Genomic DNA, 18,936 nt, shown 5'->3' with positions numbered 1-18,936 from the left:
CCGCTGTCACTCTTCTCCCGTCTGCTGAAATAGCTCAGTTGGGAGAGTGGTAATCTGAACATATAAAGGTCCTTGGCTCGATCCCGGGTTTCAGCGTCCAAAGCACTTTTTTGTTACATCTGTCGGTATACAAGTATTTGGCAAGAATTCTAACGAGTGAAACGGTTACGCAGGTGAACACACCTGCTTGATAAAGAAATGCTGATTCAGATTGCATCGCGACAGTAGGCGTTGCAAAAATCCGGAACAGCGTGAAAGACATGTAGTAATGTGCAACAGCTCTAATAAAGAAGTTTTACCGAAGCGCAAGAACTGCTAGATCCCGCTGTCACTCTTCTCCCGTCTGCTGAAATAGCTCAGTTGGGAGAGTGGTAATCTGAACATATAAAGGTCCTTGGCTCGATCCCGGGTTTCAGCGTCCAAAGCACTTTTTTGTTACATCTGTCGGTATACAAGTATTTGGCAAGAATTCTAACGAGTGAAACGATTACGCAGGTGAACACACCTGCTTGATAAAGGAATGCTGATTCAGATTGCATCGCGAGAGTAGGCGTTGCAAAAGAACCGGAACAGCGTGAAAGACATGTAGTAATCTGCAACAGCTCTAATAATGCAGTTTTACCGAAGCGCAAGAACTGCTAGATCCCGCTGTCCCTCTTCTCCCGTCTCCTAAAATAGCTCAGTTGGGAGAGCGTTAATCTGAACATATAAAGGTCCTTGGCTCGATCCCGGGTTTCGTCGTCCAAAGCACGATTTGTTAAATCTGTCGGTATACAAGTATTTTGCAATAATTCTAACGAGTGAAACGGTTACGCAGGTGAACACACATGCTTGATAAAGAAACGCTGATTCAGATTGCATCGCGGAAGTAGGCATTGCGAAAGAACCAGAACAGCGTGAAAGACATGTAGTAATGTGCAACAGCCCTAATAAACAGTTTTACCGAAACGCAAGAACTGTTAAATGCCGCTTTCACTCTTCTCCCGTATGCCGAAATAGCTCAGTTCAGAGAGAGTTAGACTGAAAATCTGAAGGTCCTTGGCTCGATCCCGGGTTTCGGCGTCCAGAGCATTTTTTTTGTTAAATCTCTCGGTATACAAGTATTTCGCAATAATTCTAACGAGTGAAACGGTTACGCAGGTGAACACACCTGTTTGATAAAGAAATGCTGATTCAGATTGCATCGCGACAGTAGGCGTTGCAAAAGAACCGGAACAGCGTGAAAGACATGTAGTAGTGTGCAACAGCTCTCATAAAGCAGTTTTACCGAAGCGCAAGAACTGCTAGATCCCGCTGTCACTCTTCTCCCGTCTCCTGAAATAGCTCAGTTGGGAGAGCGTTAATGTGAACAAATAAAGGTCCTTGGCTCGATCCCGGGTTTCGTCGTCCAAAGCACGATTTGTTAAATCTGTCGGTATACAAGTATTTTGCAAAAATTCTAACGAGTGAAACGGTTACGCAGGTGAACACACATGCTTGATAAAGAAATGCTGATTCAGATTGCATCGCGGAAGTAGGCATTGCAAAAGAACCAGAACAGCATGAAAGACATGTAGTAATGTGCAACAGCCCTAATAAAGCAGTTTTACCGAAACGCAAGAACTGTAAAATGCCGCTTTCACTCTTCTCCCGTATGCCGAAATAGCTCAGTTCAGAGAGAGTTAGACTGAAAATCTGAAGGTCCTTGGCTCGATCCCGGGTTTCGGCGTCCAGAGCATTTTTTTGTTAAATCTTTTGATACACAAGTATTTTTCAATACTTCTAACGAGTGAAACAGTTACGCAGGTGAACACACATGCTTGATAAAGAAATGCTGATTCAGATTGCATCGCGGAAGTAGGCATTGCAAAAGAACCAGAACAGCATGAAAGACATGTAGTAATGTGCAACAGCCCTAATAAAGCAGTTTTACCGAAACGCAAGAACTGTTAAATGCCGCTTTCACTCTTCTCCCGTCTGCTGAAATAGCTCAGTTGGGAGAGCGTTAAACTGAACATCTAAAGGTCCTTGGCTCGATCCCGGGTTTCAGCGTTCAAAGCAATTTTTTTGTTAAATCTCTCGGTATGCAAGTATTTTGCAATACTTCTAACGAGTGAAACGGTTACGCAGGTGAACACACATGCTTGATAAAGAAATGCTGATTCAGATTGCATCGCGGGAGTAGGCATTGCAAAAATCCGGAACAGCGTGAAAGACATGTAGTAATGTGCAACAGCTCTAATAAAGAAGTTTTACCGAAGCGCAAGAACTGCTAGATCCCGCTGTCACTCTTCTCCCGTCTGCTGAAATAGCTCAGTTGGGAGAGTGGTAATCTGAACATCTAAAGGTCCTTGGCTCGATCCCGGGTTTCAGCGTCCAAAGCACTTTTTTGTTACATCTGTCGGTATACAAGTATTTGGCAAGAATTCTAACGAGTGAAACGATTACGCAGGTGAACACACCTGCTTGATAAAGGAATGCTGATTCAGATTGCATCGCGAGAGTAGGCGTTGCAAAAGAACCGGAACAGCGTGAAAGACATGTAGTAATGTGCAACAGATCTAATAAAGCAGTTTTACCGAAGCGCAAGAACTGCTAGATCCCGCTGTCACTCTTCTCCCCTCTGCTGAAAGAGCTCAGTAGGAGAGCGTTAAACTGAACATCTGAAGGTCCTTGGCTCGATGCCGGGTTTCAGCGTCCAAAGCACTTTTTTTAAATCTCTCGGTATACAAGTATTTCGCAATAATTCTAACGAGTGAAACGTTTACGCAGGTGAACACACCTGCTTGATAAAGAAATGCTGATTCAGATTGCATCGCGACAGTAGGCGTTGAAAAAATCCGGAACAGCGTGAAAGACATGTAGTAATGTGCAACAGCTCTAATAAAGAAGTTTTACCGAAGCGCAAGAACTGCTAGATCCCGCTGTCACTCTTCTTTCGTCTGCTGAAATAGCTCAGTTGGGAGAGCGTTAATCTGAACTTATAAAGGTCCTTGGCTCGATCCCGGGTTTCAGCGTCCAAAGCACTTTTTTGTTAAATCTGTCGGTATACAAGTATTTTGCAAGAATTCTAACGAGTGAAACGGTTACGCAGGTGAATACACCTGCTTGATAAAGGAATGCTGATTCAGATTGCATCGCGACAGTAGGCGTTGCAAAAGAACCGGAACAGCGTGAAAGACATGTAGTAATGTGCAACAGCTCTAATAAAGCAGTTTTACCGAAGCGCAAGAACTGCTAGATCCCGCTGTCACTCTTCTCCCGTCTGCTGAAATAGCTCAGTTGGGAGAGCGTTAAACTGAACATCTTAAGGTCCTTGGCTCGATCCCGGGTTTCAGCGTCCAAAGCAATATTTTGTTAAATCTCTCGGTATACAAGTATTTTGCAATACTTTTAACGAGTGAAACGGTTACGCAGGTGAACACACATGCTTGATAAAGAAATGCTGATTCAGATTGCATCGCGACAGTAGGCGTTGCAAAAGAACCGGAACAGCGTAAAAGACATGTAGTAATGTGCAACAGCTCTAATAAAGCAGTCTTACCGAAGCGCAAGATCTGCTAGATCCCGCTGTCACTCTTCTCCCGTCTGCTGAAATAGCTCAGTTGGGAGAGCGTTAAACTGAACATCTAAAGGTCCTTGGGTCGATCCCGGGTTTCAGCGTCCAAAGCACTTTTTTGTTACATCTGTCGGTATACAAGTATTTGGCAAGAATTCTAGCGAGTGAAACGATTACGCAGGTGAACACACCTGCTTGATAAAGGAATGCTGATTCAGATTGCATCGCGACAGTAGGCGTTGCAAAAGACCCGGAACAGCGTGAAAGACATGTAGTAATGTGCAACAGATCTAATAAAGCAGTTTTACCGAAGCGCAAGAACTGCTAGATCCCGCTGTCACTCTTCTCCCCTCTGCTGAAAGAGCTCAGTAGGAGAGCGTTAAACTGAACATCTGAAGGTCCTTGGCTCGATGCCGGGTTTCAGCGTCCAAAGCACTTTTTTAAATCTCTCGGTATACAAGTATTTCGCAATAATTCTAACGAGTGAAACGTTTACGCAGGTGAACACACCTGCTTGATAAAGAAATGCTGATTCAGATTGCATCGCGACAGTAGGCGTTGCAAAAATCCGGAACAGCGTGAAAGACATGTAGTAATGTGCAACAGCTCTAATAAAGAAGTTTTACCGAAGCGCAAGAACTGCTAGATCCCGCTGTCACTCTTCTTTCGTCTGCTGAAATAGCTCAGTTGGGAGAGCGTTAATCTGAACTTATAAAGGTCCTTGGCTCGATCCCGGGTTTCAGCGTCCAAAGCACTTTTTTGTTAAATCTGTCGGTATACAAGTATTTTGCAAGAATTCTAACGAGTGAAACGGTTACGCAGGTGAATACACCTGCTTGATAAAGGAATGCTGATTCAGATTGCATCGCGACAGTAGGCGTTGCAAAAGAACCGGAACAGCGTGAAAGACATGTAGTAATGTGCAACAGCTCTAATAAAGCAGTTTTACCGAAGCGCAAGAACTGCTAGATCCCGCTGTCACTCTTCTCCCGTCTGCTGAAATAGCTCAGTTGGGAGAGCGTTAAACTGAACATCTAAAGGTCCTTGGCTCGATCCCGGGTTTCAGCGTCCAAAGCAATATTTTGTTAAATCTCTCGGTATACAAGTATTTTGCAATACTTTTAACGTGTGAAACGGTTACGCAGGTGAACACACATGCTTGATAAAGAAATGCTGATTCAGATTGCATCGCGGGAGTAGGCATTGCAAAAAAACCGGAACAGCGTGAAAGACATGTAGTAATGTGCAACAGATCTAATAAAGTAGTTTTACCGACGCGCAAGAACTGCTAGATCCCGCTGTCACTCTTCTCCCGTCTGCTGAAATAGCTCAGTTGGGAGAGTGTTAAACTGAACATCTAAAGGTCCTTGGCTCGATCCCGGGTTTCAGCGTCCAAAGCACTTTTTTGTTAAATCTGTCGGTATACAAGTATTTTGCAAGAATTCTAACGAGTGAAACGGTTACGCAGGTGAATACACCTGCTTGATAAAGGAATGCTGATTCAGATTGCATCGCGACAGTAGGCGTTGCAAAAGAACCGGAACAGCGTGAAAGACATGTAGTAATGTGCAACAGCTCTAATAAAGCAGTCTTACCGAAGCGCAAGAACTGCTAGATCCCGCTGTCACTCTTCTCCCGTCTGCTGAAATAGCTCAGTTGGGAGAGCGTTAAACTGAACATCTAAAGGTCCTTGGGTCGATCCCGGGTTTCAGCGTCCAAAGCACTTTTTTGTTACATCTGTCGGTATACAAGTATTTGGCAAGAATTCTAACGAGTGAAACGATTACGCAGGTGAACACACCTGCTTGATAAAGGAATGCTGATTCAGATTGCATCGCGAGAGTAGGCGTTGCAAAAGAACCGGAACAGCGTGAAAGACATGTAGTAATGTGCAACAGATCTAATAAAGCAGTTTTACCGAAGCGCAAGAACTGCTAGATCCCGCTGTCACTCTTCTCCCCTCTGCTGAAAGAGCTCAGTAGGAGAGCGTTAAACTGAACATCTGAAGGTCCTTGGCTCGATGCCGGGTTTCAGCGTCCAAAGCACTTTTTTTAAATCTCTCGGTATACAAGTATTTCGCAATAATTCTAACGAGTGAAACGTTTACGCAGGTGAACACACCTGCTTGATAAAGAAATGCTGATTCAGATTGCATCGCGACAGTAGGCGTTGCAAAAATCCGGAACAGCGTGAAAGACATGTAGTAATGTGCAACAGCTCTAATAAAGAAGTTTTACCGAAGCGCAAGAACTGCTAGATCCCGCTGTCACTCTTCTTTCGTCTGCTGAAATAGCTCAGTTGGGAGAGCGTTAATCTGAACTTATAAAGGTCCTCGGCTCGATCCCGAAGTTCAGCGTCCAAAGCACTTTTTTGTTAAATCTGTCGGTATACAAGTATTTTGCAAGAATTCTAACGAGTGAAACGGTTACGCAGGTGAATACACCTGCTTGATAAAGGAATGCTGATTCAGATTGCATCGCGACAGTAGGCGTTGCAAAAGAACCGGAACAGCGTGAAAGACATGTAGTAATGTGCAACAGCTCTAATAAAGCAGTTTTACCGAAGCGCAAGAACTGCTAGATCCCGCTGTCACTCTTCTCCCGTCTGCTGAAATAGCTCAGTTGGGAGAGCGTAAAACTGAACATCTAAAGGTCCTTGGCTCGATCCCGGGTTTCAGCGTCCAAAGCAATATTTTGTTAAATCTCTCGGTATACAAGTATTTTGCAATACTTTTAACGAGTGAAACGGTTACGCAGGTGAACACACATGCTTGATAAAGAAATGCTGATTCAGATTGCATCGCGGGAGTAGGCATTGCAAAAAAACCGGAACAGCGTGAAAGACATGTAGTAATGTGCAACAGATCTAATAAAGTAGTTTTACCGACGCGCAAGAACTGCTAGATCCCGCTGTCACTCTTCTCCCGTCTGCTGAAATAGCTCAGTTGGGAGAGTGTTAAACTGAACATCTAAAGGTCCTTGGCTCGATCCCGGGTTTCAGCGTCCAAAGCACTTTTTTGTTAAATCTGTCGGTATACAAGTATTTTGCAAGAATTCTAACGAGTGAAACGGTTACGCAGGTGAATACACCTGCTTGATAAAGGAATGCTGATTCAGATTGCATCGCGACAGTAGGCGTTGCAAAAGAACCGGAACAGCGTGAAAGACATGTAGTAATGTGCAACAGCTCTAATAAAGCAGTCTTACCGAAGCGCAAGAACTGCTAGATCCCGCTGTCACTCTTCTCCCGTCTGCTGAAATAGCTCAGTTGGGAGAGCGTTAAACTGAACATCTAAAGGTCCTTGGGTCGATCCCGGGTTTCAGCGTCCAAAGCACTTTTTTGTTACATCTGTCGGTATACAAGTATTTGGCAAGAATTCTAGCGAGTGAAACGATTACGCAGGTGAACACACCTGCTTGATAAAGGAATGCTGATTCAGATTGCATCGCGACAGTAGGCGTTGCAAAAGACCCAGAACAGCGTGAAAGACATGTAGTAATGTGCAACAGATCTAATAAAGCAGTTTTACCGAAGCGCAAGAACTGCTAGATCCCGCTGTCACTCTTCTCCCCTCTGCTGAAAGAGCTCAGTAGGAGAGCGTTAAACTGAACATCTAAAGGTCCTTGGCTCGATGCCGGGTTTCAGCGTCCAAAGCACTTTTTTTAAATCTCTCGGTATACAAGTATTTCGCAATAATTCTAACGAGTGAAACGGTTACGCAGGTGAACACACCTGCTTGATAAAGAAATGCTGATTCAGATTGCATCGCGACAGTAGGCGTTGCAAAAATCCGGAACAGCGTGAAAGACATGTAGTAATGTGCAACAGCTCTAATAAAGAAGTTTTACCGAAGCGCAAGAACTGCTAGATCCCGCTGTCACTCTTCTCCCGTCTGCTGAAATAGCTCAGTTGGGAGAGTGGTAATCTGAACATATAAAGGTCCTTGGCTCGATCCCGGGTTTCAGCGTCCAAAGCACTTTTTTGTTACATCTGTCGGTATACAAGTATTTGGCAAGAATTCTAACGAGTGAAACGGTTACGCAGGTGAACACACCTGCTTGATAAAGAAATGCTGATTCAGATTGCATCGCGACAGTAGGCGTTGCAAAAATCCGGAACAGCGTGAAAGACATGTAGTAATGTGCAACAGCTCTAATAAAGAAGTTTTACCGAAGCGCAAGAACTGCTAGATCCCGCTGTCACTCTTCTCCCGTCTGCTGAAATAGCTCAGTTGGGAGAGTGGTAATCTGAACATATAAAGGTCCTTGGCTCGATCCCGGGTTTCAGCGTCCAAAGCACTTTTTTGTTACATCTGTCGGTATACAAGTATTTGGCAAGAATTCTAACGAGTGAAACGATTACGCAGGTGAACACACCTGCTTGATAAAGGAATGCTGATTCAGATTGCATCGCGAGAGTAGGCGTTGCAAAAGAACCGGAACAGCGTGAAAGACATGTAGTAATCTGCAACAGCTCTAATAATGCAGTTTTACCGAAGCGCAAGAACTGCTAGATCCCGCTGTCCCTCTTCTCCCGTCTCCTAAAATAGCTCAGTTGGGAGAGCGTTAATCTGAACATATAAAGGTCCTTGGCTCGATCCCGGGTTTCGTCGTCCAAAGCACGATTTGTTAAATCTGTCGGTATACAAGTATTTTGCAATAATTCTAACGAGTGAAACGCTAACGCAGGTGAACACACATGCTTGATAAAGAAACGCTGATTCAGATTGCATCGCGGAAGTAGGCATTGCGAAAGAACCAGAACAGCGTGAAAGACATGTAGTAATGTGCAACAGCCCTAATAAACAGTTTTACCGAAACGCAAGAACTGTTAAATGCCGCTTTCACTCTTCTCCCGTATGCCGAAATAGCTCAGTTCAGAGAGAGTTAGACTGAAAATCTGAAGGTCCTTGGCTCGATCCCGGGTTTCGGCGTCCAGAGCATTTTTTTTGTTAAATCTCTCGGTATACAAGTATTTCGCAATAATTCTAACGAGTGAAACGGTTACGCAGGTGAACACACCTGTTTGATAAAGAAATGCTGATTCAGATTGCATCGCGACAGTAGGCGTTGCAAAAGAACCGGAACAGCGTGAAAGACATGTAGTAGTGTGCAACAGCTCTCATAAAGCAGTTTTACCGAAGCGCAAGAACTGCTAGATCCCGCTGTCACTCTTCTCCCGTCTCCTGAAATAGCTCAGTTGGGAGAGCGTTAATGTGAACAAATAAAGGTCCTTGGCTCGATCCCGGGTTTCGTCGTCCAAAGCACGATTTGTTAAATCTGTCGGTATACAAGTATTTTGCAAAAATTCTAACGAGTGAAACGGTTACGCAGGTGAACACACATGCTTGATAAAGAAATGCTGATTCAGATTGCATCGCGGAAGTAGGCATTGCAAAAGAACCAGAACAGCATGAAAGACATGTAGTAATGTGCAACAGCCCTAATAAAGCAGTTTTACCGAAACGCAAGAACTGTTAAATGCCGCTTTCACTCTTCTCCCGTATGCCGAAATAGCTCAGTTCAGAGAGAGTTAGACTGAAAATCTGAAGGTCCTTGGCTCGATCCCGGGTTTCGGCGTCCAGAGCATTTTTTTGTTAAATCTTTTGATACACAAGTATTTTTCAATACTTCTAACGAGTGAAACAGTTACGCAGGTGAATACACCTGCTTGATAAAGGAATGCTGATTCAGATTGCGTCGCGACAGTAGGCGTTGCAAAAGAACCGGAACAGCGTGAAAGACATGTAGTAATATGCAACAGCTCTAATAAAGCAGTTTTACCGAAGCGCAAGAACTGCTAGATCCCGCTGTCACTCTTCTCCCGTCTGCTGAAATAGCTCAGTTGGGAGAGCGTTAAACTGAACATCTAAAGGTCCTTGGCTCGATCCCGGGTTTCAGCGTTCAAAGCAATTTTTTTGTTAAATCTCTCGGTATGCAAGTATTTTGCAATACTTCTAACGAGTGAAACGGTTACGCAGGTGAACACACATGCTTGATAAAGAAATGCTGATTCAGATTGCATCGCGGGAGTAGGCATTGCAAAAAAACCGGAACAGCGTGAAAGACATGTAGTAATGTGCAACAGCTCTAATAAAGCAGTTTTACCGAAGCGCAAGAACTGCTAGATCCCGCTGTCACTCTTCTCCCGTCTGCTGAAATAGCTCAGTTGGGAGAGCGTTAAACTGAACATCTAAAGGTCCTTGGGTCGATCCCGGGTTTCAGCGTCCAAAGCACTTTTTTGTTACATCTGTCGGTATACAAGTATTTGGCAAGAATTCTAGCGAGTGAAACGATTACGCAGGTGAACACACCTGCTTGATAAAGGAATGCTGATTCAGATTGCATCGCGACAGTAGGCGTTGCAAAAGACCCGGAACAGCGTGAAAGACATGTAGTAATGTGCAACAGATCTAATAAAGCAGTTTTACCGAAGCGCAAGAACTGCTAGATCCCGCTGTCACTCTTCTCCCCTCTGCTGAAAGAGCTCAGTAGGAGAGCGTTAAACTGAACATCTAAAGGTCCTTGGCTCGATGCCGGGTTTCAGCGTCCAAAGCACTTTTTTTAAATCTCTCGGTATACAAGTATTTCGCAATAATTCTAACGAGTGAAACGGTTACGCAGGTGAACACACCTGCTTGATAAAGAAATGCTGATTCAGATTGCATCGCGACAGTAGGCGTTGCCAAAATCCGGAACAGCGTGAAAGACATGTAGTAATGTGCAACAGCTCTAATAAAGAAGTTTTACCGAAGCGCAAGAACTGCTAGATCCCGCTGTCACTCTTCTTCCGTCTGCTGAAATAGCTCAGTTGGGAGAGCGTTAATCTGAACTTATAAAGGTCCTTGGCTCGATCCCGGGTTTCAGCGTCCAAAGCACTTTTTTGTTAAATCTGTCGGTATACAAGTATTTTGCAAGAATTCTAACGAGTGAAACGGTTACGCAGGTGAATACACCTGCTTGATAAAGGAATGCTGATTCAGATTGCATCGCGACAGTAAGCGTTGCAAAAGAACCGGAACAGCGTGAAAGACATGTAGTAATGTGCAACAGCTCTAATAAAGTAGTTTTACCGAAGCGCAAGAACTGCTAGATCCCGCTGTCACTCTTCTCCCGTCTGCTGAAATAGCTCAGTTGGGAGAGCGTTAAACTGAACATCTAAAGGTCCTTGGCTCGATCCCGGGTTTCAGCGTCCAAAGCAATATTTTGTTAAATCTCTCGGTATACAAGTATTTTGCAATACTTTTAACGAGTGAAACGGTTACGCAGGTGAACACACATGCTTGATAAAGAAATGCTGATTCAGATTTCATCGCGACAGTAGGCGTTGCAAAAGAACCGGAACAGCGTGAAAGACATGTAGTAATGTGCAACAGCTCTAATAAAGCAGTCTTACCGAAGCGCAAGATCTGCTAGATCCCGCTGTCACTCTTCTCCCGTCTGCTGAAATAGCTCAGTTGGGAGAGCGTTAAACTGAACATCTAAAGGTCCTTGGGTCGATCCCGGGTTTCAGCGTCCAAAGCACTTTTTTGTTACATCTGTCGGTATACAAGTATTTGGCAAGAATTCTAGCGAGTGAAACGATTACGCAGGTGAACACACCTGCTTGATAAAGGAATGCTGATTCAGATTGCATCGCGACAGTAGGCGTTGCAAAAGACCCGGAACAGCGTGAAAGACATGTAGTAATGTGCAACAGATCTAATAAAGCAGTTTTACCGAAGCGCAAGAACTGCTAGATCCCGCTGTCACTCTTCTCCCCTCTGCTGAAAGAGCTCAGTAGGAGAGCGTTAAACTGAACATCTGAAGGTCCTTGGCTCGATGCCGGGTTTCAGCGTCCAAAGCACTTTTTTTAAATCTCTCGGTATACATGTATTTCGCAATAATTCTAACGAGTGAAACGGTTACGCAGGTGAACACACCTGCTTGATAAAGAAATGCTGATTCAGATTGCATCGCGACAGTAGGCGTTGCAAAAATCCGGAACAGCGTGAAAGACATGTAGTAATGTGCAACAGCTCTAATAAAGAAGTTTTACCGAAGCGCAAGAACTGCTAGATCCCGCTGTCACTCTTCTTCCGTCTGCTGAAATAGCTCAGTTGGGAGAGCGTTAATCTGAACTTATAAAGGTCCTTGGCTCGATCCCGGGTTTCAGCGTCCAAAGCACTTTTTTGTTAAATCTGTCGGTATACAAGTATTTTGCAAGAATTCTAACGAGTGAAACGGTTACGCAGGTGAATACACCTGCTTGATAAAGGAATGCTGATTCAGATTGCATCGCGACAGTAGGCGTTGCAAAAGAACCGGAACAGCGTGAAAGACATGTAGTAATGTGCAACAGCTCTAATAAAGCAGTTTTACCGAAGCGCAAGAACTGCTAGATCCCGCTGTCACTCTTCTCCCGTCTGCTGAAATAGCTCAGTTGGGAGAGCGTTAAACTGAACATCTAAAGGTCCTTGGCTCGATCCCGGGTTTCAGCGTCCAAAGCAATATTTTGTTAAATCTCTCGGTATACAAGTATTTTGCAATACTTTTAACGAGTGAAACGGTTACGCAGGTGAACACACATGCTTGATAAAGAAATGCTGATTCAGATTGCATCGCGACAGTAGGCGTTGCAAAAGAACCGGAACAGCGTGAAAGACATGTAGTAATGTGCAACAGCTCTAATAAAGCAGTCTTACCGAAGCGCAAGATCTGCTAGATCCCGCTGTCACTCTTCTCCCGTCTGCTGAAATAGCTCAGTTGGGAGAGCGTTAAACTGAACATCTAAAGGTCCTTGGGTCGATCCCGGGTTTCAGCGTCCAAAGCACTTTTTTGTTACATCTGTCGGTATACAAGTATTTGGCAAGAATTCTAGCGAGTGAAACGATTACGCAGGTGAACACACCTGCTTGATAAAGGAATGCTGATTCAGATTGCATCGCGACAGTAGGCGTTGCAAAAGACCCGGAACAGCGTGAAAGACATGTAGTAATGTGCAACAGATCTAATAAAGCAGTTTTACCGAAGCGCAAGAACTGCTAGATCCCGCTGTCACTCTTCTCCCCTCTGCTGAAAGAGCTCAGTAGGAGAGCGTTAAACTGAACATCTGAAGGTCCTTGGCTCGATGCCGGGTTTCAGCGTCCAAAGCACTTTTTTTAAATCTCTCGGTATACAAGTATTTCGCAATAATTCTAACGAGTGAAACGGTTACGCAGGTGAACACACCTGCTTGATAAAGAAATGCTGATTCAGATTGCATCGCGACAGTAGGCGTTGCAAAAATCCGGAACAGCGTGAAAGACATGTAGTAATGTGCAACAGCTCTAATAAAGAAGTTTTACCGAAGCGCAAGAACTGCTAGATCCCGCTGTCACTCTTCTTCCGTCTGCTGAAATAGCTCAGTTGGGAGAGCGTTAATCTGAACTTATAAAGGTCCTTGGCTCGATCCCGGGTTTCAGCGTCCAAAGCACTTTTTTGTTAAATCTGTCGGTATACAAGTATTTTGCAAGAATTCTAACGAGTGAAACGGTTACGCAGGTGAATACACCTGCTTGATAAAGGAATGCTGATTCAGATTGCATCGCGACAGTAGGCGTTGCAAAAGAACCGGAACAGCGTGAAAGACATGTAGTAATGTGCAACAGCTCTAATAAAGCAGTTTTACCGAAGCGCAAGAACTGCTAGATCCCGCTGTCACTCTTCTCCCGTCTGCTGAAATAGCTCAGTTGGGAGAGCGTTAAACTGAACATCTAAAGGTCCTTGGCTCGATCCCGGGTTTCAGCGTCCAAAGCAATATTTTGTTAAATCTCTCGGTATACAAGTATTTTGCAATACTTTTAACGAGTGAAACGGTTACGCAGGTGAACACACATGCTTGATAAAGAAATGCTGATTCAGATTGCATCGCGGGAGTAGGCATTGCAAAAAAACCGGAACAGCGTGAAAGACATGTAGTAATGTGCAACAGATCTAATAAAGTAGTTTTACCGACGCGCAAGAACTGCTAGATCCCGCTGTCACTCTTCTCCCGTCTGCTGAAATAGCTCAGTTGGGAGAGTGTTAAACTGAACATCTAAAGGTCCTTGGCTCGATCCCGGGTTTCAGCGTCCAAAGCACTTTTTTGTTAAATCTGTCGGTATACAAGTATTTTGCAAGAATTCTAACGAGTGAAACGGTTACGCAGGTGAATACACCTGCTTGATAAAGGAATGCTGATTCAGATTGCATCGCGACAGTAGGCGTTGCAAAAGAACCGGAACAGCGTGAAAGACATGTAGTAATGTGCAACAGCTCTAATAAAGCAGTCTTACCGAAGCGCAAGAACTGCTAGATCCCGCTGTCACTCTTCTCCCGTCTGCTGAAATAGCTCAGTTGGGAGAGCGTTAAACTGAACATCTAAAGGTCCTTGGGTCGATCCCGGGTTTCAGCGTCCAAAGCACTTTTTTGTTACATCTGTCGGTATACAAGTATTTGGCAAGAATTCTAGCGAGTGAAACGATTACGCAGGTGAACACACCTGCTTGATAAAGGAATGCTGATTCAGATTGCATCGCGACAGTAGGCGTTGCAAAAGACCCAGAACAGCGTGAAAGACATGTAGTAATGTGCAACAGATCTAATAAAGCAGTTTTACCGAAGCGCAAGAACTGCTAGATCCCGCTGTCACTCTTCTCCCCTCTGCTGAAAGAGCTCAGTAGGAGAGCGTTAAACTGAACATCTAAAGGTCCTTGGCTCGATGCCGGGTTTCAGCGTCCAAAGCACTTTTTTTAAATCTCTCGGTATACAAGTATTTCGCAATAATTCTAACGAGTGAAACGGTTACGCAGGTGAACACACCTGCTTGATAAAGAAATGCTGATTCAGATTGCATCGCGACAGTAGGCGTTGCAAAAATCCGGAACAGCGTGAAAGACATGTAGTAATGTGCAACAGCTCTAATAAAGAAGTTTTACCGAAGCGCAAGAACTGCTAGATCCCGCTGTCACTCTTCTTCCGTCTGCTGAAATAGCTCAGTTGGGAGAGCGTTAATCTGAACTTATAAAGGTCCTTGGCTCGATCCCGGGTTTCAGCGTCCAAAGCACTTTTTTGTTAAATCTGTCGGTATACAAGTATTTTGCAAGAATTCTAACGAGTGAAACGGTTACGCAGGTGAATACACCTGCTTGATAAAGGAATGCTGATTCAGATTGCATCGCGACAGTAGGCGTTGCAAAAGAACCGGAACAGCGTGAAAGACATGTAGTAATGTGCAACAGCTCTAATAAAGCAGTTTTACCGAAGCGCAAGAACTGCTAGATCCCGCTGTCACTCTTCTCCCGTCTGCTGAAATAGCTCAGTTGGGAGAGCGTTAAACTGAACATCTAAAGGTCCTTGGCTCGATCCCGGGTTTCAGCGTCCAAAGCAATATTTTGTTAAATCTCTCGGTATACAAGTATTTTGCAATACTTTTAACGAGTGAAACGGTTACGCAGGTGAACACACATGCTTGATAAAGAAATGCTGATTCAGATTGCATCGCGGGAGTAGGCATTGCAAAAAAACCGGAACAGCGTGAAAGACATGTAGTAATGTGCAACAGATCTAATAAAGTAGTTTTACCGACGCGCAAGAACTGCTAGATTCCGCTGTCACTCTTCTCCCGTCTGCTGAAATAGCTCAGTTGGGAGAGTGTTAAACTGAACATCTAAAGGTCCTTGGCTCGATCCCGGGTTTCAGCGTCCAAAGCACTTTTTTGTTAAATCTGTCGGTATACAAGTATTTTGCAAGAATTCTAACGAGTGAAACGGTTACGCAGGCGAATACACCTGCTTGATAAAGGAATGCTGATTCAGATTGCATCGCGACAGTAGGCGTTGCAAAAGAACCGGAACAGCGTGAAAGACATGTAGTAATGTGCAACAGCTCTAATAAAGCAGTCTTACCGAAGCGCAAGAACTGCTAGATCCCGCTGTCACTCTTCTCCCGTCTGCTGAAATAGCTCAGTTGGGAGAGCGTTAAACTGAACATCTAAAGGTCCTTGGGTCGATCCCGGGTTTCAGCGTCCAAAGCACTTTTTTGTTACATCTGTCGGTATACAAGTATTTGGCAAGAATTCTAGCGAGTGAAACGATTACGCAGGTGAACACACCTGCTTGATAAAGGAATGCTGATTCAGATTGCATCGCGACAGTAGGCGTTGCAAAAGACCCAGAACAGCGTGAAAGACATGTAGTAATGTGCAACAGATCTAATAAAGCAGTTTTACCGAAGCGCAAGAACTGCTAGATCCCGCTGTCACTCTTCTCCCCTCTGCTGAAAGAGCTCAGTAGGAGAGCGTTAAACTGAACATCTAAAGGTCCTTCGCTCGATGCCGGGTTTCAGCGTCCAAAGCACTTTTTTTAAATCTCTCGGTATACAAGTATTTCGCAATAATTCTAACGAGTGAAACGGTTACGCAGGTGAACACACCTGCTTGATAAAGAAATGCTGATTCAGATTGCATCGCGACAGTAGGCGTTGCAAAAATCCGGAACAGCGTGAAAGACATGTAGTAATGTGCAACAGCTCTAATAAAGAAGTTTTACCGAAGCGCAAGAACTGCTAGATCCCGCTGTCACTCTTCTTCCGTCTGCTGAAATAGCTCAGTTGGGAGAGCGTTAATCTGAACTTATAAAGGTCCTTGGCTCGATCCCGGGTTTCAGCGTCCAAAGCACTTTTTTGTTAAATCTGTCGGTATACAAGTATTTTGCAAGAATTCTAACGAGTGAAACGGTTACGCAGGTGAATACACCTGCTTGATAAAGGAATGCTGATTCAGATTGCATCGCGACAGTAGGCGTTGCAAAAGAACCGGAACAGCGTGAAAGACATGTAGTAATGTGCAACAGCTCTAATAAAGCAGTTTTACCGAAGCGCAAGAACTGCTAGATCCCGCTGTCACTCTTCTCCCGTCTGCTGAAATAGCTCAGTTGGGAGAGCGTTAAACTGAACATCTAAAGGTCCTTGGCTCGATCCCGGGTTTCAGCGTCCAAAGCAATATTTTGTTAAATCTCTCGGTATACAAGTATTTTGCAATACTTTTAACGAGTGAAACGGTTACGCAGGTGAACACACATGCTTGATAAAGAAATGCTGATTCAGATTGCATCGTGGGAGTAGGCATTGCAAAAAAACCGGAACAGCGTGAAAGACATGTAGTAATGTGCAACAGATCTAATAAAGTAGTTTTACCGACGCGCAAGAACTGCTAGATCCCGCTGTCACTCTTCTCCCGTCTGCTGAAATAGCTCAGTTGGGAGAGTGTTAAACTGAACATCTAAAGGTCCTTGGCTCGATCCCGGGTTTCAGCGTCCAAAGCACTTTTTTGTTAAATCTGTCGGTATACAAGTATTTTGCAAGAATTCTAACGAGTGAAACGGTTACGCAGGTGAATACACCTGCTTGATAAAGGAATGCTGATTCAGATTGCATCGCGACAGTAGGCGTTGCAAAAGAACCGGAACAGCGTGAAAGACATGTAGTAATGTGCAACAGCTCTAATAAAGCAGTCTTACCGAAGCGCAAGAACTGCTAGATCCCGCTGTCACTCTTCTCCCGTCTGCTGAAATAGCTCAGTTGGGAGAGCGTTAAACTGAACATCTAAAGGTCCTTGGGTCGATCCCGGGTTTCAGCGTCCAAAGCACTTTTTTGTTACATCTGTCGGTATACAAGTATTTGGCAAGAATTCTAGCGAGTGAAACGATTACGCAGGTGAACACACCTGCTTGATAAAGGAATGCTGATTCAGATTGCGTCGCGACAGTAGGCGTTGCAAAAGACCCAGAACAGCGTGAAAGACATGTAGTAATGTGCAACAGATCTAATAAAGCAGTTTTACCGAAGCGCAAGAACTGCTAGATCCCGCTGTCACTCTTCTCCCCTCTGCTGAAAGAGCTCAGTAGGAGAGCGTTAAACTGAACATCTAAAGGTCCTTGGCTCGATGCCGGGTTTCAGCGTCCAAAGCACTTTTTCTAAATCTCTCGGTATACAAGTATTTCGCAATAATTCTAACGAGTGAAACGGTTACGCAGGTGAACACACCTGCTTGATAAAGAAATGCTGATTCAGATTGCATCGCGACAGTAGGCGTTGCAAAAATCCGGAACAGCGTGAAAGACATGTAGTAATGTGCAACAGCTCTAATAAAGAAGTTTTACCGAAGCGCAAGAACTGCTAGATCCCGCTGTCACTCTTCTTCCGTCTGCTGAAATAGCTCAGTTGGGAGAGCGTTAATCTGAACTTATAAAGGTCCTTGGCTCGATCCCGGGTTTCAGCGTCCAAAGCACTTTTTTGTTAAATCTGTCGGTATACAAGTATTTTGCAAGAATTCTAACGAGTGAAACGGTTACGCAGGTGAATACACCTGCTTGATAAAGGAATGCTGATTCAGATTGCATCGCGACAGTAGGCGTTGCAAAAGAACCGGAACAGCGTGAAAGACATGTAGTAATGTGCAACAGCTCTAATAAAGCAGTTTTACCGAAGCGCAAGAACTGCTAGATCCCGCTGTCACTCTTCTCCCGTCTGCTGAAATAGCTCAGTTGGGAGAGCGTTGAACTGAACATCTAAAGGTCCTTGGCTCGATCCCGGGTTTCAGCGTCCAAAGCAATTTTTTGTTAAATCTCTCGGTATACAAGTATTTTGCAATACTTTTAACGAGTGAAACGGTTACGCAGGTGAACACACATGCTTGATAAAGAAATGCTGATTCAGATTGCATCGCGGGAGTAGGCATTGCAAAATAACCGGAACAGCGTGAAAGACATGTAGTAATGTGCAACAGATCTAATAAAGTAGTTTTACCGACGCGCAAGAACTGCTAGATCCCGCTGTCACTCTTCTCCCGTCTGCTGAAATAGCTCAGTTGGGAGAGTGTTAATCTGAACATATAAAGGTCCTTGGCTCGATCCCGGGTTTCAGTGTACAAAGCACTTTTTTGTTACATCTGTCGGTATACAAGTGTTTGGCAAGAATTCTAACGAGTGAAACGATTACGCAGGTGAACACACCTGCTTGATAAAGGAATGCTGATTCAGATTGCATCGCGACAGTAGGCGTTGCAAAAGAACCGGAACAGCGTGAAAGACATGTAGTAACGTGCAACAGATCTAATAAAGCAGTTTTACCGAAGCGCAAGAACTGCTAGATCCCGCTGTCATTCTTCTCCCATCTGCTGAAATAGCTCAGTAGGAGAGCGTTAAACTGAACATCTAAAGGTCCTTGGCTCGATCCCGGGTTTCAGCGTCCAAAGCACTTTTTTTGTTAAATCTCTCGGTATACAAGTATTTCGCAATAATTCTAACGAGTGAAACGGTTACGCAGGTGAACACACCTGTTTGATAAAGAAATGCTGATTCAGATTGCATCGCGACAGTAGGCATTGCAAAAGAACCGGAA

General features: G+C 44.4%; 24 non-coding genes across 24 annotated transcripts; all 24 read left to right on the top strand.

Moving 5' to 3' along the window:
• Positions 1–1,958: 1,958 nt before the first annotated feature.
• Positions 1,959–2,031, top strand: TRNAF-GAA (transfer RNA phenylalanine (anticodon GAA)). Its single transcript has one exon. It is a non-coding gene; the product is annotated as a tRNA-Phe (tRNA).
• A 1,215-nt stretch (positions 2,032–3,246) lies between these two features.
• TRNAF-GAA (transfer RNA phenylalanine (anticodon GAA)) lies at positions 3,247–3,319 on the top strand. Its single transcript has one exon. It is a non-coding gene; the product is annotated as a tRNA-Phe (tRNA).
• A 250-nt stretch (positions 3,320–3,569) lies between these two features.
• On the top strand, positions 3,570–3,642 carry TRNAF-GAA (transfer RNA phenylalanine (anticodon GAA)). The gene has a single exon. It is a non-coding gene; the product is annotated as a tRNA-Phe (tRNA).
• An 891-nt stretch (positions 3,643–4,533) lies between these two features.
• On the top strand, positions 4,534–4,606 carry TRNAF-GAA (transfer RNA phenylalanine (anticodon GAA)). The gene has a single exon. It is a non-coding gene; the product is annotated as a tRNA-Phe (tRNA).
• Positions 4,607–4,856: 250 nt separating this feature from the next.
• Positions 4,857–4,929, top strand: TRNAF-GAA (transfer RNA phenylalanine (anticodon GAA)). Its single transcript has one exon. It is a non-coding gene; the product is annotated as a tRNA-Phe (tRNA).
• Positions 4,930–5,179: 250 nt separating this feature from the next.
• TRNAF-GAA (transfer RNA phenylalanine (anticodon GAA)) lies at positions 5,180–5,252 on the top strand. The gene has a single exon. It is a non-coding gene; the product is annotated as a tRNA-Phe (tRNA).
• Positions 5,253–6,467: 1,215 nt separating this feature from the next.
• On the top strand, positions 6,468–6,540 carry TRNAF-GAA (transfer RNA phenylalanine (anticodon GAA)). The gene has a single exon. It is a non-coding gene; the product is annotated as a tRNA-Phe (tRNA).
• A 250-nt stretch (positions 6,541–6,790) lies between these two features.
• TRNAF-GAA (transfer RNA phenylalanine (anticodon GAA)) lies at positions 6,791–6,863 on the top strand. The gene has a single exon. It is a non-coding gene; the product is annotated as a tRNA-Phe (tRNA).
• Positions 6,864–9,367: 2,504 nt separating this feature from the next.
• Positions 9,368–9,440, top strand: TRNAF-GAA (transfer RNA phenylalanine (anticodon GAA)). Its single transcript has one exon. It is a non-coding gene; the product is annotated as a tRNA-Phe (tRNA).
• A 251-nt stretch (positions 9,441–9,691) lies between these two features.
• Positions 9,692–9,764, top strand: TRNAF-GAA (transfer RNA phenylalanine (anticodon GAA)). Its single transcript has one exon. It is a non-coding gene; the product is annotated as a tRNA-Phe (tRNA).
• Positions 9,765–10,656: 892 nt separating this feature from the next.
• Positions 10,657–10,729, top strand: TRNAF-GAA (transfer RNA phenylalanine (anticodon GAA)). Its single transcript has one exon. It is a non-coding gene; the product is annotated as a tRNA-Phe (tRNA).
• Positions 10,730–10,979: 250 nt separating this feature from the next.
• TRNAF-GAA (transfer RNA phenylalanine (anticodon GAA)) lies at positions 10,980–11,052 on the top strand. Its single transcript has one exon. It is a non-coding gene; the product is annotated as a tRNA-Phe (tRNA).
• Positions 11,053–11,944: 892 nt separating this feature from the next.
• On the top strand, positions 11,945–12,017 carry TRNAF-GAA (transfer RNA phenylalanine (anticodon GAA)). The gene has a single exon. It is a non-coding gene; the product is annotated as a tRNA-Phe (tRNA).
• A 250-nt stretch (positions 12,018–12,267) lies between these two features.
• TRNAF-GAA (transfer RNA phenylalanine (anticodon GAA)) lies at positions 12,268–12,340 on the top strand. Its single transcript has one exon. It is a non-coding gene; the product is annotated as a tRNA-Phe (tRNA).
• Positions 12,341–13,232: 892 nt separating this feature from the next.
• Positions 13,233–13,305, top strand: TRNAF-GAA (transfer RNA phenylalanine (anticodon GAA)). Its single transcript has one exon. It is a non-coding gene; the product is annotated as a tRNA-Phe (tRNA).
• A 250-nt stretch (positions 13,306–13,555) lies between these two features.
• Positions 13,556–13,628, top strand: TRNAF-GAA (transfer RNA phenylalanine (anticodon GAA)). The gene has a single exon. It is a non-coding gene; the product is annotated as a tRNA-Phe (tRNA).
• Positions 13,629–13,878: 250 nt separating this feature from the next.
• TRNAF-GAA (transfer RNA phenylalanine (anticodon GAA)) lies at positions 13,879–13,951 on the top strand. Its single transcript has one exon. It is a non-coding gene; the product is annotated as a tRNA-Phe (tRNA).
• Positions 13,952–14,843: 892 nt separating this feature from the next.
• TRNAF-GAA (transfer RNA phenylalanine (anticodon GAA)) lies at positions 14,844–14,916 on the top strand. The gene has a single exon. It is a non-coding gene; the product is annotated as a tRNA-Phe (tRNA).
• A 250-nt stretch (positions 14,917–15,166) lies between these two features.
• On the top strand, positions 15,167–15,239 carry TRNAF-GAA (transfer RNA phenylalanine (anticodon GAA)). Its single transcript has one exon. It is a non-coding gene; the product is annotated as a tRNA-Phe (tRNA).
• A 250-nt stretch (positions 15,240–15,489) lies between these two features.
• TRNAF-GAA (transfer RNA phenylalanine (anticodon GAA)) lies at positions 15,490–15,562 on the top strand. The gene has a single exon. It is a non-coding gene; the product is annotated as a tRNA-Phe (tRNA).
• Positions 15,563–16,454: 892 nt separating this feature from the next.
• On the top strand, positions 16,455–16,527 carry TRNAF-GAA (transfer RNA phenylalanine (anticodon GAA)). The gene has a single exon. It is a non-coding gene; the product is annotated as a tRNA-Phe (tRNA).
• Positions 16,528–16,777: 250 nt separating this feature from the next.
• TRNAF-GAA (transfer RNA phenylalanine (anticodon GAA)) lies at positions 16,778–16,850 on the top strand. Its single transcript has one exon. It is a non-coding gene; the product is annotated as a tRNA-Phe (tRNA).
• A 250-nt stretch (positions 16,851–17,100) lies between these two features.
• On the top strand, positions 17,101–17,173 carry TRNAF-GAA (transfer RNA phenylalanine (anticodon GAA)). Its single transcript has one exon. It is a non-coding gene; the product is annotated as a tRNA-Phe (tRNA).
• Positions 17,174–18,065: 892 nt separating this feature from the next.
• TRNAF-GAA (transfer RNA phenylalanine (anticodon GAA)) lies at positions 18,066–18,138 on the top strand. The gene has a single exon. It is a non-coding gene; the product is annotated as a tRNA-Phe (tRNA).
• Positions 18,139–18,936: the final 798 nt, after the last annotated feature.

The sequence above is a fragment of the Rhipicephalus microplus genome, chromosome X (assembly GCF_043290135.1).
Source record: "Rhipicephalus microplus isolate Deutch F79 chromosome X, USDA_Rmic, whole genome shotgun sequence".
NCBI lineage: Eukaryota > Metazoa > Arthropoda > Arachnida > Ixodida > Ixodidae > Rhipicephalus > Rhipicephalus microplus.
This window is presented reverse-complemented; position numbering and strand designations above follow the sequence as displayed.